At 30.9% G+C, this 20,759-nt stretch overlaps 1 protein-coding gene across 1 annotated transcript in view; it reads left to right on the top strand.

The window, feature by feature from the left end:
* The window catches only part of LOC114331068 (prolyl endopeptidase FAP), a 413,168-nt gene that overhangs the window by 321,267 nt on the left and 71,142 nt on the right, over positions 1 to 20,759 (top strand). The window lies entirely within an intron of this gene.

Genomic DNA, 20,759 nt, shown 5'->3' with positions numbered 1-20,759 from the left:
AGACGGGCCATTGTCCAAACATATCTGATAAGATATAAAAACCCACCTAAAGCACCGGGAAGAGTGTCGGCAGCTGCAGGAAGTGCTCGAATTGGAGATATAAGGTACGACGGATTGAATCATTTTGTGGTTTATGTACCAGAAAATAAAAGAAGAAGATGCGCAGGGATTGGATGTTCAAGTCGAGGGCGAACAATGTGCTGTAAATGTGACGTGGGCCTCTGTATTGACTGTTTTCGCAATTTTCATACAAAGTGACTGTTAACGAACATCTTTCGGGTTCGCGCCTAGTGGTACCATATGGGAACGGGTGTTTTCTCAATTACTATGTCAGTTAAAAAAATTTTCTTCCTGAGTTTAGTACAGAATACTTAGTTCAGAGAAATAAGGAAAAAAAATATCATGTTGGTGACAGAACCCCCTCCAGGCCGAAACCAATTTTTTTGAGTAGTATGGACATCTATATTAATAACCTATATGTTTCCTGCAGCCGATTTTGATGAGATACATAGTTATAAACAAATGAAGATCAAAAAACGGTAAATTTTAGCTTTTTTCGTCTATAACCAAAAAGTTAAGCATTTTAAACAAATTTGAGAGTGAGAAACTCATAAATCGTATAAAAAACTTCAATATGGCGTCCGCTTAATATATCTATCCTTATTGGTTACTTCGAAAATTGCAAAATAATTCATAAATTTTGAGTTTTTATAAATATTCATAAGTTATGTAAAAATTAACTTAGAACCTTCTTATTACATGGAATGCTGGGACTTCTGGTGCTTAAATTATACACTATATTTCATAACAATTGGTCAAATAGTTTAAAAGTTATTTTATTTGTTTATCCCAAATTATTTTTTTTTGCAACACTGTAAGTCAGAAAATGATGAAATTACAGTAATAGTTTGGATAGTTTTAATTTAATTTAATTTAATTTAAAAAAATGACAAAAAATAGTTCTAAGTATGGCAAAATTATTTTGCAAGAACATGTCGATTTTTTGCTTATAAACAATTAGAATAACTTTTTAACCATTACCCATAGAAAAATTATTTTTTCATATTTAGAATGACTGAATTTTTATACAAATTTAAAAAAAGAAAAAATTGTCCTAGGACAATTAGGGATGAAGTTGCCCCCTCCCCTTTTTTTAAGTCACAGCAGCTTTATTTATAACAATTACGAGATCAGATCAAACACATTTGAAAGAACATACTTCAGAGCTTTAATGTATCAAATATAAAAAATATATACTTACAAACAAATCTTACACAAAGCTTCAAAATGTGAGCCTTAAAATCGGCCGGTTTTGAAACTTGGGAGATCGATGAAAAGGGGGAAGGAACTATTAGCTGTATCTCTTGTTCTCGCCTATGCATTTCGACGTTTCTTTTTTTAATTTGTATGTACTTTTTGCGTACAGTACGAGTATGCATTATTTAAATAAATTAATTGTTATATACACCATCAAATTTGTTTAAACAATTTTTTTTTCAATTTTTTTTTATAATATTTTAAGTAATTTTAATCACAAAACATGAATATTTATGAATAATATATAGTTTTTTATTAAACTTAGTAATAATTTAAAGTATGAAAAAACAAATTATCCCATTCAATTGTTTCTAAAAATAGTATTGGTCTATGGAAATCAGAAAATCTCAAATGAGATTTTGGTACACTATTTTTTGATAAACATGCTATTAGATGAATGAAAAACTGAAGTTACAGAACCACCAAACAAGAGATAAACGTAATTGATTGGGGTTGGAAATTAAGCTAAGAACCGTTAGTATCAATCCGATCAACAGATCTTCTTTATACACGGGCGCCCATATAAAAATTTTCAAGGGGGGCAGACGTGAAGATGTTGCACATTGTATTTTGTATACTTTGGATAACCATATATAGTTAATAGCACCCGAAAAGCTAAGGGGCCAATCCCCCCCCCTGCCCATGGCATATCTTTTACCAGATATTTTATTAAAATAAACCATCTGCTCTTGCAAAACTGGTTGCACCGAGTACTTGTTAGTACAGAGATATAAATAGTTTATGGACTTCGATAACCAAAACCTCTATCTTTCTCTATTATCTATTTTGGAGTTTCTTTTTTTAATCTGTATGTACTCTTTGCGTACGTTACGGATATGTTTTTTGTTAATAAAGTGGTTATTTAAATAACTATGTAAATTGGGTAAACAATTTTTGGAAATTCTTTTACGATATTTTTAGGATGACTTTGTTGGCAATCATAGGATTGGATCATATGCACTTGACTTTACAATAACTTATAATAAATAGGTCACTGATAATTGTTACGTTTTTCATAAAGATACAAGTATTCCTAAATAAATCTCCTTTAATTTTATTTTAATAATCTTGTTATAATACCAAAATTTATGAAATATCTTAATTTTTGCTTTTTTGCAATCTTAAAATTATAACTTTCAATCTTGTAAGATACAATTATTACAATGTTGTAGAAAATTTCTGAAAATAATTTTGTTCTTTTTATCCTCTCTCTAATTTTGTTACATTTCATTTTTCGTTTTCTAGTAGCATGTTTATCAAGAAATAAAACTTAGTTTATTTGAGATTTTTATTTTCAATTCAATATTATAAGCCAATGTTAGATTTAGGAATAATTGAATAGGATTAGTATATAATAATTACGGGGCGTAACAAAAATACAGGTCATAAATTTGATCGCATATTTTGGGACCAAAAATACTTCGATTGAACCTAACTTACCTTAGTATAAATATGCACATAAAAAAAGTTACAACCCTTTGAAGTTACAAAATGAAAATCGATTTTGTCCAATATATCGAAAATTCCGCGAGATTTTTTATTGAAAATAGAGATGTGGTATTTTTATGGCAGGAGCATCTTACAAAAAAATTAAAGTAAAATTTTGACAACCCATAAAAATTTTATGGGGTGTATTTTTGTGTACGTTCAAACTTTTGTGTACGTTCCAATTAAATTATTTTTGTGGTACCATTAGTTAAACACAATGTTTTTAAAACTTTTTTGCCTCTCAGTACTTTTTCGAAAAGGCAGTTTTTATTGAGATATTTTGAATATTAGCCAAATCCACCACATATTTGTAAATATGGTTAAGTACGATTATGGAGACTTGGTAATCGTATGAAAATTTATTTATAATTTACATTTTTAGGCATATTTTGAACCATATTAAAAAGAAGCCACATCTTGATAAAAGGTGCCTTATCGAAAAAATACTAAGAGACAAAAAAGTTTTAGAAACATTGTGTTTAACTAATGGCACCGCAATAATAGTTTAATTGGAACGTACATAAACATTTGGGGGGTGTAAAAGAATAAAACCCCCATAAAATTTTTATGTAAACATATTAAAAAAGAAGCCGCAACTCGATAAAAACTGCCTTATCGAAAAAATACTAAGAAGCAAAAAAAGTTTTAAAACAGTGAGTTTAAGTAATGGTACCACAATAATAATTTAATTGGAACGTACACAAAAGTTTGGGGGGTTTAAGGGAACAAAACCCCCATAAAATTTTTATGGGATGCACAAATTTCACTATAGTTTTTCTTTAAGATCTTCCTGTCATAAGAATGATACATGTCCATTTTCAATAAAAAATCTCTAATAGTTTTCGATATATTGGAAAAAATTGGTTTTCATTTTGTAACTTCAAAGGGCTATAACTTTTTTTATGTGCACATTTGTATTAAGGTAAGTTAGGTCCAATCGATCTATTTTTGGTCCCAGAATATGTGATTTAATTTATGGCCTTTATTTTTGTTACCCTGCATAACTAATATGTACATTTTACAATAAAAGTTACATCAAATATTATTTAAAAAATTGAAAAAAAAATTGTTTAAACAAATTTGATGGTGTATATAACAATTAGTTTATTTAAATAACGCCTATTCGTAATGTACGTAAAAAGTACATACAAATTAAAAAAAAGAAGCAACGAAATAAATAATCGAGAACCAGAGGTACAGCTAACAGCTCCTTCCCCCCTCTCATCGCTATCCCAAGTTTCAACGCCGGCCGATTTTAAGGGCCATATTTTTAAACTTTGTGGACGATTTCCTTAAAAGGAAATCTTTTGTATACTTGGTAGGTTAAAACTTTGAAGCATGATCTTTCAAATGCGGCTAATTTTATTTCTTAGTTGTTATAAACAAAGCTGCTGTGAATTAAAAAAAGAAGGGTGCTAACTTCGTCCCTAATTGTGCTAGGACAATTGTTTTTCTTTCTAAATGTGTATAGAAATTCAGTCTTTCTGAAAATGGAAAAATAATTTTTCTACAGGTAACGGTTAAAAAGTTATTCTAATTGTTTATAAGCAAAAAATCGACATGTTCTTGCAAACTAATTTTACACTATTTAAAATTATTTTTGCCATTTTTTTTTAAATTAAGTTAACAGCATAAATTTTCTTCTTTCATAAACTGTCAGAAGTATTACTATAACCTCATCGTTTTCTGACTTATAGTGTCGCAAAAAACATTAATTTGGGATAAACAAATTAAATAACTTTTAAACTATTTGACCAACTGCTTTGAAATTTAGAATATTATTTAAGCACCAGAAGTCTCAGCATTCTGTGAAATAAGAAAGTTCTAACTTAATTTTTACATAAGTTATGAACATTTATAAAATCTCAAAATTTATTAATTATTTTACAATTTTCTAAGCAACAAATAAGGATATAGATATGCAGCGAACGCCATTTTGAATTTTTTTATATGATTTATTAGTTTCTTACTCTCAAATTCGTTTAAAATGCTTCACTTTTTAGTAATAGACGAAAAAAGCGGAAATTTAGCGTTTTTTGATCTTCATTTGTTTATAGCTATGTATATCATCAAAATTGGCTGCAGGAAACATATAGGTTATTAATATAGATGTCCATACTACTCAAAAAATTTGGTTTCGGCCTGGAGGGGGATGTGTCACGAGAAAAATCTTATTTCTCTGGACTAACTGTTATATTTAAAAAAATTAATAAATTTTGTCAATAACAAAATTTTTTTTCTCGGCGTTAATAGGCAAATAGCAAATTTTCAGCTTGCTATTAATCAACTTTTTTTTCATACGCGGGATCCAGACCTATAGTGTTTTATTTCGTATTTCTATATTTCTTTGTAGTTCGGTGTAGTTCGGTGTTCGGTGCAGTTAGGAAAAGAGGCCAAAAATTCTAATTCGACGATAAATTGGTCGCATCCCATTTTGTCATCCATGTTCTGCAAACTTGAATTTGCAATAGATCTGGTAGCCTAGAAGCGATCTCTTAATAGCTCTCAATCATAGACGGTGATCTTGGCAATCTATTGTTTTTGTTTTTGGGCGCTTCCCTGTTCTCCTTGATCTTGTGTCTGGCCTTCTTGACGCTATGCCCAATAACATCTTAACACGTTATCTCTTCTTCTTTTATTTCTTGGAGGTCTTTCTATCTGTTTAATTCTGAATCTGCCTCTGGCTAATTTCCTGGGAGGCAGATTGCCAGCTATTCCTCCATCTTTTAGGTGGTCTTCCGGGGGGTTTTGAACTGGGCGGGTTCTTTTCTGGGGCAATTTTTGGGAGTCCATTCTCATCCATTCGTCTTACATGGTTGTACCATATTCTCTTGCGCTACCTTCCCCATCTAACAATATCTTGAATTTGGCATCGCTCTCTAATGCCTGTATTTCTTACTCTGTCTCTTCTTGTTTCCCCACTATTGTTCTTGGGGTTTTCATTTCGGCAACTCTTAGCATCTGTTTCGTTTTGTTGGTGTCTTCGCGCATTTCTATGCCATATGTCATGATCGGTCGTATGGAAGTCTTGTAGATTCTAATTTTACTATCTGTGCGCATATACGGATTTGACCTGACTATCTCCCGCAGACATCCTGACAATGCAGGTGCTTTGTTTGATCTGACTCCTCAGCTCCTTTACCGGGTCATGAGTGCTTGATATATCTATGCCCAGATATCTGAATTGCATCACCTGTCCTATGGGGTTGTTCTCAACTACTAACTTACATCTGAGCGGATCTTTTGCTATTGTCATACATTTAGTTTTGTTGGTAGAAATGTTCATATTTAGTTGGCGGCTTACTTGAAAGAACTGAAAGAGCTGTCTCTGAAGATCATATTTAGATTCAGCAATAATTGCTGCATCATCTGCGTAACACACCATACCAATTCTTTTGTTGCCCATTCTATATCCAAGATGTTACTTTGTTTATAATTTTGCCCATGAGTAGGTTAAACAAGAAGGGGCTTAAACTGTCTTTTTGTCTAATTCCTCCCGGTGTTGGAATATTTTTAGTGAACTGGTCTTCTGCTCTAACTTTGGTTAAGTTGTTCTTATTTAGGTAATGGACTATCTTTGTTATGCTGGTCGGTGTTTATTTTCTATTAATATATTTAGAATGTCTCCCATGCCAACTTTGTCAAACACCTTCGTCAGATCAATGAAGCAAATATACGCTAGCATGCCGAACTCTATAGCTTTTTCTTTTATTTGTTTTATTATAAATACTGCATCTATTATAGATCGCACCTTTGTTATCTCAACGTTATCTCAACTTCTATAAATGTGATTCGCAATTTCCGGCTTCTCTTGAGATCCTATCAAAATCGCTTAGTAGATGAAAATTTGCGCGTCTTTCGGACATTGTAACAAATTGTACGATTTAATAAAAAAAAAACAAGAACTGCACGCCGCTATATTTTTTTTTGTTCTTTTAATTACGAGATTTTAAGGGATTTATTTTATGTTTCCATTAAAGTATCCCTAATAATAAAAACTTTGTGCATGCCGCTCCTGAAGGAAAAATTATTTAGATATACTGAATCATCTTCTTCTTTAAGTGCCATCTCCGCGACGAAGGTTGGCAATCATCATGGCTATTCTGATCTTCAAGGCAGCTGTTCTGAATACTTGCCTTGAGCTGCAACCAAACCATTCTCTTGAGGTACGTATCCATTACGTTGGTGCTCCGTGTGCACGGATTTAACCGATTGGATCGCCGAGGGTGAGCGCCACTCCGGGCGATCTCAACCCTCGGCGATCCAATCGGTAGCGGTTTATATGTAGAGGAGCACATGCCGTATCCACACTGAGCACGGAGCACCAATGTAATGGATACGTACCTTTAGGTTCTTCAACAAGGAAACTCGTCTCCTTCCCAGTGGCGTGCTGGCCTTATAAATGAATCGGTGCAATCACCGAAAGGCCGCGGTCTCTTGAGGCCGGTCAAATAAGTTTTTTTTCACAAAAAATTTTATAGATGTAACAAAAACAATATTTTTTTAATTTTAAAAACATTTCAAAAAATTTACTTACATTTTTTTAAAATTGTAAAATACTGTTTCAGTATATTATGAATAAGACTATATACATAAATAATCGTTGCTACAGATAATATTTATTTTCATACATACAAGTACACATATTTATGGTTTTCCAATTTCCTTCAAACATCTAAGTTATGTACTCAACAGAATCAAAAATGGAAAAGGCACATTTTTGACCGAACTATTGCAAGAATCGAAAAACGATTTGATCAAGACAAATCGTTTTATGATGATATAAGCACATTACATCCTAAAAATTTTGATACAATAAAAATGAAATACCTTTAACGGCATTTAAATCATTTACTGAAAAACTAAGAAATTTTTATCCTACCATATCTGCGACTGCAATTAGAGAAGAACTCGTGGATTTGCTGATAACTGGACTGTATTAAAAAACAGGAATTTGCAAAATACTGAAATTATAGAAGAGCGAGTTATTGATGAATATGCCCACTCTACAGATAATATGAAAGATGCCATTATTATTCTAAGTGATAATGAACATGAAGTAACAAATAATGACAATGTTGTTGATATCGTGAAAACTTCACCTCCGTATGGTACTAAAAAGTATAGAGATTGTATAGCTTGCTGTTCCGCTGTTTTGCATACGTAGGTAACTACAACTTATACCAGTGTGCTTATCCAAATTTAAAGTATTTATTAACTTTTTAAGTGACACACGTATCTTGCAAAAGAAACTTTTCAACGTTAAAACACAAAAAAACATTGGTTAATAAGTACTTTAACACAAGATCACTTGCAAACATTTATGCTAATGGCTGTAGAAGAAGAAGCTTTGTATGAGCTTAAAAATGATGAAATAATCGACGACTTTGCTCAAAAATTAACTTTAATGCGGAAAATATTGATCGAGAGTTAAGTCATTATTTTATAAAATAATTTCAAAATAATGTTTAAATTATTGCGTTGTATTAACATTTAAATATTGTGTTTGCAATATACTTTTATTTTTACTCTCTTGTATAATTGATTTACTAAAATTCAACTTAATACATAATTGAAAAATTCTAAAAATTTTATTTTACTTTTATCTTAATTACATTAAATTCATACATATTTATTCAGGAAATTATGGTTTCTGCCTTACTGCATACAATATTGCGTTTATTATTTGTAAGCATTAAGAAACATGTAATTTATTATTTGTAAGGTTGCTATAGATTAAATAAAAAATTAAAGCAAATTTTAAAAAATTTATTAAATTCAAAGTTTTATGTTTGACTGAATTTACTTATATTTAACTGACTAATTTATTTATATTTTTGTGTTTTTTTTTTATTTTATAAATATCCTGATAATAGAAGGTAAAATGAGGATGGGAGGCCGCTTTTCTACAAAAAATACCGGGCCGCTTGAAAAGTTCAGCACGCCACTACTCCTTCCTACGCTTCTCCTACCTTCTATTTTTATTTGAATTATAAGAGTCAAGATGTTATATCTTTCACCTCTCAGCACATGTTCGAGATACTGCTGATAATACCATTAAATTGCACAAATTAATATACGTACGTAATTTATAATAATGACGCATCAAAATCAGATGAACGAGTAGAAATAGGAATGAATAATTCTAACACTAACTGATCAAAACACTCACAAAATTCTAAAATATTTCAAATGGAACTACAGTCGAACCCTTTTATTGGAATAGCCTTCGTGCCAAGCAAAAGTATTCCTTTAACCAGGATATTTTAATAGCCGATTATTGGTGGCTAGTACTAACATTTAGGGACCTTAAATTTCTATTCCTTAAATTGGAATATTCCTTTAACCAGTATTTTAATACGCGGGTTCGACCGTACAATCAAAAGATTGTTTTACGCAAAGCATATCTAAAAAACTAATAATTTCAAAATAATTATTTTAGTTTCTGAAAAATAGAAGCACAAAAGACCCTGAAACTTAAAACTTCGGCTTGCTACGCTATAATTTCAGAAAAATTAATTTAAAGTATCCACAGGTGTTTCACTACACACTGCTCACTCAGATGCCATCTCTATAAAATCGCCAAAATGGACATCGATCTGCAGGTAGAGCCGACGTAGATTCAGAAAAACTCTATATTTTTGGGATTAAACCGTAATTAAAAAATTTTATTTTTAAATTTCAGATTTCCAACATGGAAAAAATATCCATTTCCAATATACAAAAAATATAAATTATTCTTCAAACTTAAAAAAAACTTTAACTTAAACTTAAATACATACCCGTAGTAGGTATGATAAGGTATTGACACCCGCGTTTGACTCCGCGGTGCATAATTTTAAGCTATTTGGCATTCGAAATTAGAAATCCAATGAAAAAGTCTTCCTTATGCTTAATAAAGTTCAAACGAATAACTAAAACTAATTGTGAAGTTTAGTTTCACTTGCCCCTTCAATACTGGAGTATATTTACATTTGTACCATGAAACAATGTTATATTATGGTATCGGATTAAATACCTGCCATTAACAGAAACATTGGCAGATCTCCAAAGTAGATTTATTCAGTAATGGTTAATTTAACTACTTGCGTGGAGAAATAATATGAACACAGTCATTTTTATAATACTCACACTCTTATACAGTGAGAGGATAAAATATTACCCCTCCACTATCAACCCATTAAAAAAAAATTCTCCGACACGTCGATTTTAAACTTACACGTAAATCATTTAATTTTTATTTGAGCGCTTGCGGCTTACAAAGCTCTCTTAAAAACTACGTTACAACATAAAAAATTAATATTTACCTAATTTCGTAACATTTGAAAAATGCCACTACAAAAGTGATATTGTCACTGAGGGTTTTCACCTCCAATTTCGTTGAACCTCATTTAATTTTCATGAAAATTGGTGAGTGGTGAGAACATCAAGAAACAGAAGTGACATGGTTTCAACTTGCTCTTTTTTGGAGATGGAAGCCACCGCTTCTCGTGGATGAAAATTATTTTATTAAAATAACCCCATAAATTAAAAAATTTAAATTTAATTCCAAAGAAACATTTAAACTTAATTCTAATACATCAATATTTTCAGTAAAAACCATAGCTATCATAAAAGCCTGCTAATACGCCCAAAATAAAAATCTCAAACAAATAAACATACAGTTGAGTCCACGAGTCTTTACCTGTGCGTCATCATTTAAAGCATACGAAATTAGTCGATGATAAGTCGAAAATTGAAATTTAATAAACTCAACAGCAAGAGATAGCAAGTACCTACTGCTCCTATTACGGGTTAAAATTTGAATTATCAAATATGTATTTTATCTCGCCAGGTGTTAATGACACACGGGTAAAAACTCATGGACTCAACTTGTATTATCGGACTGATTCATCATCATCATTGGCTCGACAGCCCTTTCTGGGTCTTGGCCTGTTCCAGGATTCTTCTCCACTCTGATCTGTTTCGTGCTTTTTTTCTCCAGTTTTTTATTTTTAAGGTTTTTATATCATTTTCTATTTGTTCTAAATATCTCAGCTTCGGTCTTCCTCTTGTTCTTTTTCCTCGGAAAAAGTATCGGACTGATTATCAGTTTTAAAAAGTTTCTCTAGTCAACTAGACGAAAATCAAAGAATAAAAATACTGTTATCTAACTAATCTAACAACTATGCAGTTTAATATAGTATTCACGTTGATAAAAGCTCATATTAGTATTGAAAATAATGAAAAAGTAGATCATATGGCAAAAGACAGCTTTTTCGGTGGCGAAGAAACATTGAACGATATTGGACTTCAAAAATGTATAACCATAAGTAAAAGTAGACTACATGATAACTGGAAACTTCAATGGAATCAATACTGTATAAATTGTCCGACAAGGTATACTCTTTTACATCCGAAAATCCCGACAGATTATTGGCATAAAAATTTAGATTTTTCAAGACACGATATTGTTACCATATCTCGACTAAAATTTGGCCATGCCTTTTATCCGGCTCATCTATATAAAATCAATACCATACAGTCGGATTTGTGCGAAAATTGCAATACAATAAGTGACTTGGATCATATATTTTTTGCATGTGACAGATATGTGACAAAAGAAATCTATTAAATATGCAGCTATTGCAAGAAAACGTTTATCCCCATATAATCTGATAAACTTGGTAGCTTTGAACACACCGTCAATCTTTAGGTTTCTTGTAGATTATGTTAAGTCGTATAAATTGAAACTTTAGGTTATAAAATTAGTCGTGTAAATTAATAATACCCCGTATCCCTACTTGGTCTGTGGTTAGTACCCTCAACGACCTGGGTGCGAAAAGTTTTGTTTCCCTTCCCTATCCTGGATTGTTTTTGTAATAAAATTCGGAGATGGATTCGTAATGGTCTTGGTATATGGTTAGGCGTCGATTTTAAGAAGTGTTGCTGGCTAAATGGGCGCAGTTCGCAAAGGCCATAAAAGAAAAAAACCCATATATTGACACAGGAACAAATTCTAAGAAAAATTTGTTATATAAAATTATTAAAATAAATCAATACTTTTTGAGTTGTTAAAGATCATAAACACTCATCAACAAATATGGTCCAAAACTGAACATGAAAAAGACTAAATTTATGATTGTAACAAAGAAGCTATACAGCAATGTGAATTTAACCATAAATAATAAGCAAGTGAAAGAGTTAATTCATACAAATATTTAGGGGTTTGGTTCACTGATACTAATAACCAGACAAGAGAAATTAAGAGGTGAGTAGAAATAGCGAGACAATCATTTATCAAAATGAAAAAGTTCCTATGCTGCCGAGACATAAATCTGAAATTGAGAACGATAATGTTAAGTTACTATGTTTTCTCCGTTCTCATGTACGACATGGAAGCTTAACACTAAAAAAGATTTAAATCAAAAACATTGAGGCATTCGGGATGTTGTGGATACAGGAGAATGTGGAAAATACCATGGACAGAAAGAGTAACAAAACAAGATGATTTGCTAAAGATGGGCAAGGAATGCGAAGTCATAAAAACCATACAAACGAGAAAATTGGAATATCTAGGCCACATAATGAGAGGGGAAAAGAACTCCCTGGTAAGACTTATAATCCAAGAAAAAATCTTGGGAAGAGAAATGTGGGACGTAGGAGATTTTTCTGGTTGCTAAATTTACGGGAGTAGTACGGGTGCAGTTCAGTACAATTGTTCAAAGCTGCATCCAACAAAGTTAAAATTGCTGTGATACTAGCCAACCTCCGATAGAAAATGGTACTACAAGAAGAATAAAGATCAAAGATATTGGTTTTTCGTAAAAAATGCATGTTTAAAGCGGTTTTTGATTATTAAAAATTATATCAGACCGAAAACGTTTGTTACGTACTTTGAGTCCAACTTGGATCTTTTTTAAGGAAAATGATATACCATCTACAAAGAAAGTCTGTTTTACTTCTTAAGTAATTTTTACTATGGTGTACAGACAACTAGAGGGAACCCCCTCTTTATGTTAATATTCAATATCGTTGAAAAATTAAAATCCATCATGAAAAGTGAAATGTATCAAACCATGCCAGACATCCAAAGTAAAAGTTATCCTCCAACACCAAATTGTTCTATATGGTCCACATAATGTTCAGAAAAAAGTCACACCATTTTGAGCGTTGTGAGCGTTGAGTATAACTAATAAACTTATAAAGATATACCCATTATTTTTAAGTTAAGTTTTGTTTCTTTAAAAAAAGCATACCAAATAAACTTTGAAAAATTAAAATCGGTAAGTATATTAGACGAGATATTGCAAATTTATTCCTAAAAGACATATTATTGACAACATCGGACATTGTTCCTTATAACTTTGCGTTTGCTCACGATAAAAATACTTAAACGATAATATTTTTAAGTTGTGATTATAAGCTTTAAAATAAATTCTGCAAAATTAAATTTGATCAATTTTGGATGAAGTTATACAGTGTGTCTGCGTAACTTGGAACCATATGGGAAACTTTTTTATTATCAACTTTACAAAAAAATGTATTCTTCATTAAGTGGTCTAAAACGTAAGATTCAATCATCAAATATCAAATTTTATCAACAGTATACGAGGTATGTCAAAAAATATGAATTTCCCTCAAGAGGAAAGTACCTTTTTATTTCACAATATCGAAAATTGTCATTAAGAAAAAGTTGTTTGGAATTAAAAATTGTATTAAAATATGCAATTACATTCTTCTAATTGAATTTTTTTTTCTTTTCAGATTACTGATATCCAACATCATTTTTATTACGATAACTCCGTTATTATTAATTTTAAGAAAAAAAGTTATTCTTTATAAAAAGGTCTGCATAGTCTATCAACTACGATGCAATTATAAGATATTAAATTTTATCAATTTTATACGAGGTATGTCAAGAAATACGAATTTCTCCCAAGAGTAAAGTACCTTTATTTTCACAAATATTGAAAATTCCAATTTTCCTTCCAATTGAAAAATAAATGTTCTTTACTTTTGAGCGAAATTCATATTTTTTGACATACCTCTTATAAAATTGATAAAATTTAATACCTTATAATTGCACCTTAGTTGCTAGACTATGCAGACCTTTTTATAAAGAATAACTTTTTTTCGTAAAGTTAATAATAACGGAGTTATCGTAATAAAAATGATGTTGGAAATCCGTAATAAAAAAAAATTCAAACCTTTTTTTTTAGCTTTAACTTTTTTTTTTAGTTACAATAATGTAATTGCATATTATAATATAATTTTTAATTCCAAACAACTTCTCTTAATAACAATTTTCAGTATTGTGACATAAAAGGTACTTTCTTCTTGAGCGACATTCATATTTTTTGACTTACCTCGTATACTGTTGATAAAATTTGATATCCGATGATTGAATCTTAGGTTTTAGACCATGCAGAATACTTTATATATATTAACTTTTTTTCGAAAAATTGATAATATAAATATTTCCTATATGGTTCCAAGTTACACAGACACCCTGTATAAGTTTAAAGTATGTACCTATACAATTTAACTGCAAAAAAACAACTGAATTGTTTGAAAACGATTTTTTGGTGGTACGAGAAAAAAATATAATGGAATGTTGAAGAGGAATATAGTACAATGAAAAATAAACATTTTGAGATTTACTAAAATCATTTTGATGCAGTTTTCGATAAAATACAGTAATTTGAAATTTGCTCACCTGATGCACTTAACTCATATCCGGCGCGTGACTTGAGCACAACTATATTCGCAGTTTGTAAGATTAATATCTCTATAAAAAATAACTTTTGCATGTCTCGTAAATCTCAAATTGTTCATTGCGCAATTGTTTTTACAATAAAAATTTATTAAGTTATTTATTAATCATTTTAGTTTTTTACACCTAAATTGTAAATATATTTTTATAGATTCATCAAGAATTAAAAAAAAATTATTTTTCAAAATTTCTTTTAGCTTGTAATGATTGCTTTAAAATAAAGTTTAGCTTTATTAGCATAAACTTGATTTTATCTTAAGCACAGGCTAAGTAATAAGCAATAGTCTGATGTAGTTGACAACTTGTTATTTTTTAATAATTCATTTGCAATATCTTGGCTTCTAATGAACCGATTTTATTTTTCAAAGTTTATTTGGTATGCTTTTTTTAAAGAAACAAAACTTGATTTAAAAAATAATGGGCATATCTATCAAAAACAAAAAAAAAAAAAATAAAAAAAATCAAAAATCAAAAATCAATAAAAAAAACTGAGGCATTCGAGATGTGGTGCTAAAGGAGAATGTGGAAAATACCATGGAGAGAAAGAGTAACAAATCAAGATGTTTTAGATGAAGATGGGGAAGGAATGCGAAGTGGTAAAAACCATACAAACGAAAAAACTGGAATATCTAGGCCACATAATGAGAGAAGAAAAGTACTCTCTGCTAAGACTGATAATCCAAGGAAAATCTAGGGAAAGAGAAATGTGGCACGTAGGAGGATTTCCTGGTTGCGAAATTTAAGGGAGTGGTATGGGTGTAGTTCAATACAGTTGTTCAGAGCTGCAGCCAACAAAGTTAACATTACTGTGATAGTAGCCAACCTCCGATAGGAGACGGTACTGCAAGAAAAAAAGGGCATGTCTTTATAAGTTTATTAGTTATACTCATTAAAGTAAGTAAATTGGTAATAACAAAATCCTGCCTAATAATTCGGAATATCATGTTGAATATTCGGATTTAGCGGATGAAAATACATAAATCAGTTGGAAAATATCCCTCTTTGTTCCTAGATTTATTTAATAGTTTTTAATACTAAATTTTATTTCATATTGCAATTTTTAATTTCTTTGACTGCATTAACCGGTGTCGCGAAAAAAGGTCGCCAACAATTGGTCGAGCGAAAAAATGTCGCGCACATTTGAGCGCGTATCAAAAGGTCGCCGGCGAAAAAACAGCGCCGACGAAATAAGGTCGCGTGCAATTGATCGCGCGAAAAAAGATCGCGTCATGTTTTACATTATTAAAACCATTCAATTGGTTTTCAAAAAGGTTCTAAAGAAATTCTATTTGCATACTTTAACTTTATGCATTATGAGCCGATTAGTCTTGGAATTCCATCTAATTACTTTTTAATGTATTTTGGATGTATAAGAAGATGGGAAAAATAACGTATATCTAAATACTTTTTAATGTATTTTGGATGTGTAGGAAGATGGGAAATATAGGAGAATGGGAAATTATTTCATATGGTATTTTCAGGTTATTCAAGTGAATATACTTGAAAATTGAACAATTTTTAACATGAAGAAAGTATTTTTTTTGTTCTACGTGAATAATTTTAATATATGGATCTAAATTCAGAAAGGTACTTTCCTTCACACTTTTTACAGGCTTAGGACTGTCAGCAAAAAACTGGCGTGTTTAAAAGTGTTTGCTCTTCCTAATCGGATATTGTTAAAAATGTACAGTAATAATAGTTCTATTTACAGTATATATTACATACAAACGAATACCAGGTACCAGTTTACCTATTTTTGGTATTTTCAGAGACCGGTAATTAGCATAATTGGTTCTTAGTAGAAAGTCGTTATGCAGATTAGTGAAGAATAAGTAGTTTAGATAAGGGCACCTTATTGTGTAGGTATTTATTAGGAATTCCATGAAGTCATTACAATAAGACATTATTGGAAATGCTAAAATAAATATTGTACAAAAGTTCTTTGTCTAATTGTGCGTTATTCACTAATGTGGTAATTATTATTCCATATTCGTGAAACGTACTTTTATTACTTTTTAATGTATTTTGGATGTATAAGAAGATGGGAAAAATATCGTATATCTCATTATTCATTAGCTTGTCGATTTGTCAAGATGGTCTTAACTTACGTAAAGAGTCAAAAAGGTGCCAATATGTTGGTGTATAATGGATATATCCATAGAAAGGAAAAAACGATTGATCAAAAGACAATTTGGAAGTGCGCTCAGTACAATAAGCATAAATGTACCGGGAGAGTTCACACAGTGGGAGATGAAGTAGTGAAAAGTACAAGTCACAACCACGTTGCCGATGCGTCAATATTAGAAGCAAAAAAGGCTTGTAACAGAATGAAAGAACTGGCTCATCAAGTTGAACTAACAACACAAGGAATCATAGCTACCGTTTCACAAGAAGTGTCTGTGGGTGCAACTGGGCAGCTACCTTCTATTTCATCCCTAAAGCGAACTATTCAGAACACACGCCAAAGAGTGGAAGCTATTCCGGCAAATCCAAGAAGCTTAACAGAGCTTATTATTCCGGAAGAATACACCAGAAACAATAACGGCGAACCGTTTCTTTTATTTGACAGTGGTCCAAACGAACAGAGAATTTTAATATTTTCCACTGAAAGAAATTTAACTTTGATGGCGAGCTGTGAACACTGGTATGCCGATGGAACATTCACATGTACTCCTCTATTGTTTGGACAGCTGTATACAATACATGGCGTACAGCATAGCAACGTTATTCCAACTGTTTTTGCTCTACTTCCTAATAAAACTCAGGCAACATACACTCGACTCTTCCATGAATTAAAAACGTTACGACCAGGTTTACGTCCTACAACAATAATGGTGGATTATGAAAAAGCAGCAATTAATGCTTTACAACAAGAGTTTCCTGAAGTCAGAATCCGTAGATGTTTCTTTCATTTCACACAATGTTTGTGGAGAAACATGCAAGGTACAGGACTGCAACAAGTTTATACAGAAGACGCGAATTTTGCTCTACATCTGCGACAATTGGCAGCCCTAGCCTTCGTACCTGAAGTAGATGTTGTTGCAACATTCGGAGAGCTACTGGACAGCGAGTTTTACACTCAAAATGAAAATTTACTAACACCTTTAATAAACTACTTTGAGGATGTATGGATAGGCAGACTGGATCGACGACAACAAAGAAGACCGCCAATGTTTCCAAGGAATCTTTGGAATTGCTTCGAATTTATAGAGGAAGATCTACCGCGTACTAATAATGCTGTCGAAGGTTGGCACAACAGCTTCTCCTCGATATTAAATGCAGCACACCCAAATCTATGGAAGTTTATTACGGGGCTAAAGAAAGAAGAGAGTTTAAATCGATTAAAAGTGGAGCAATACATAGCTGGAAACCAACAACCTCAAAAAAAAATTTATAAAGATACAGCGCGGCGAATAAAAACGATTTGTTTGCAATACGGGAACCGGCCAAATCTAGAATATTTAAGAGGAATTGCCCAAAATTTTCAACTGCAAGTATAAAAAACTAAAAAACAATTAAAAAAAAATTAAAAAAAAACAAAAAAAAAAATAAAAATTAAAAAAACACAAAAAAATAAAAATAAAAAAAAAATAAATAAAAATTAGAAAAAAATAAAAAAATTAAAATTAAAAAAAATTTTAAACACGCCAGTTACTAACTGCCAGTCCTAAGCCTGGATAAAGTGTGAAGGAAAGTTAAAGTATGCAAATCTGTTATTAATATAAATGTATTCTTTAACTATGATATCTTCAATAAGTACTCACCAGTGACAATGTATTAATGAAATTGTGCCTGTTATATAATTTTTAACCACAATATCATTATTTTATTTGGGAAATTTTATTTTAATAAAGATGGTAGCCCTTAACCTACCCTATCTATATGTAGTATATACCCTGTAAAATATATTAAGCTTATATTAAAACTTACTCTTAAATAACCAAGGGTAAATTTTGCGACACTGCCAAGTCGTGAAATAATACCTCTAGGTACTTTCCCTACAACATTTACAGTTAAAATTACCTTAATTCGACCATTAAATTGGTCGAACATTTTACATGATCAATTTCAAATAGGATTATTTACTTCCAATTATTTTCCTATTATTTAAAGTGGAAAATAAAACTAAAGTCATTTAGAAGTCAATATTGGGTTGACGAAATATTTTTTACCAATAGGTTAAAATGACTAATAAGAAAATATTTAACTGTTTGGGTCATTATTTAACAGCAATCCTTTAGTTCTATTGCATCATCTAAATCTGACCTAAGCCTGGATTAAGTGTGAAGGAAAGTTAAAGTATGCAAATGAAAACATATTTTCTGACGCGATCTTTTTTCGCGCGATCAATTGCACGCGACCTTATTTCGTCGGCGCTGTTTTTTCGCCGGCGACCTTTTGATACGAGCTCAAATGTGCGCGACATTTTTTCGCTCGACCAATTGTTGGCGACCTTTTTTCGTAGATCCGCATTAACCAGGGAGCAGTCGCGCCGTTAGAAAAGTGATAACTTGATGAAACATTTTTCAACATTGCTTTTCACTCGTAAGTGCCTCGAGAAAAATCGTAGTTATTCGTATAAACTTTTTTATTTCTTTTTATTTTTTTTTTTATTTTCTTTTTGTGGAATAAATGGCTTTGGTGAGCACTTATCTTTAAAATTGTTAGAAATAGGTAGGGTACATTGCATGTCAAATCACTCAGGCAAAAAATTTGGATCTCCGATTTGTCTGAAAATTGGTACTTATATAGCTTCTGCGGGACATAAAAATAAGATATTTAAGGTCAAAAAATCTTCTTCTTTTTTTCTCAAAATGTTATTTTATGCAATTTTACAGTGATTTGGTGTTTATTCAAACAAATTTGCATTTTCTGTCGTAAAGTATCGATGAAAAACATAATATTTTAATAGAAATTACTCAAAAATGTCATTATATGGCATTATAACAAGTTATTTTGAATCAAAGCAAGTTTTTGATCAAATTTTATAGTGTAAAAAACGTTAAAATACCGTTTTTTGCATTTTCCTCCATTCCCAAAATACTTTATCATCGATATGGCTGAAAATTTGCCCACAGATAGCCAAAAGATAGGACTCTAAGTGGTTAGAAGGATTTGAATTATATTACAATACCAAAAAAGTTACATGGAGTAATATCAGACTCAAAAGTATAGTCCAGTCGGGATAGCATTTGACCTTGAATGCCGAGCTGCCCAAAAATTTTATTTTTCTGATCTTTAGGGGAGTCAATAGTAGCCTAAATTTAAAATCACGAATGAATTCCTCCGTTACGTTAGCAGCCATCTTGATTTTAAAGGAGAACCTGTTTTGCTCAAAATCTCCGCCATTTTTAAATTTTCGACAAAAATGGTAGGAGCTGAAATTGTTCCAAATAAATCGTATTTACAATTATTACAATTTCTTTTTAACAATTTTTGTCGTGAGGTCGATATTTTCGAGTTAATTATACTTACAGTAGACGCCTATATTGTTGACTATAATATTGCATGTAACTTTTTTGGTATTGTAATATAATTCAAATCCTTCTCACCACTTAAAGTCCTATGTTTTGTCTATCTGTGGGCAAATTTTCAGCCAAATCGATTATGATGTATTTTGGGAATGGAGAAAAATGTAAAAAACGGTATTTTAACGTTTTCTACACTATAAAATTTGATCAAAAGCTTGTTTTGAATCAAAGTGACTTGTTATAATGCCATATAATGACATTTTTGAGTCCCTTCTATTAAAATATGTTTTCCATGGATACTTTACGACAGAAAATGCAAATTTGTATAAATAAACACCAAATCACTGTAAAATCACATAAAATAACATTTTGAGAAAAAAAGAAGAAGAAGATTTTTTGACCTTAAATATCTTATTTTTACGTCCCGTAGAAGCTATATACCAATTTTCAGACAAATCGGAGGTCCAAAATTTTTTTTGCTCCAAAATTGAGTGATTTGAAATGGAATAATGGCCCGTAGGTATTTTTAGATACAATAGATAAAATACAAGTTTTAAATGTAATATATACCTACTAACTAGACATAATTTGTTAATGTGGTTTGAAAAAATTAAAAAAAAAAGAAAAAAAAAATATATAAAAAACATATAGTAAAATAATAAAAAAAAATAAAAAAAATAAAAAAAATGAACCAAAAATAAAAAAGAAAAGAAAAATAAAAAAAGTAA

The sequence above is a fragment of the Diabrotica virgifera genome, chromosome 2 (assembly GCF_917563875.1).
Source record: "Diabrotica virgifera virgifera chromosome 2, PGI_DIABVI_V3a".
NCBI lineage: Eukaryota > Metazoa > Arthropoda > Insecta > Coleoptera > Chrysomelidae > Diabrotica > Diabrotica virgifera.
Note: the sequence above shows the minus strand (reverse complement) of the source record. Positions and strands in the feature narration are given on the sequence as shown.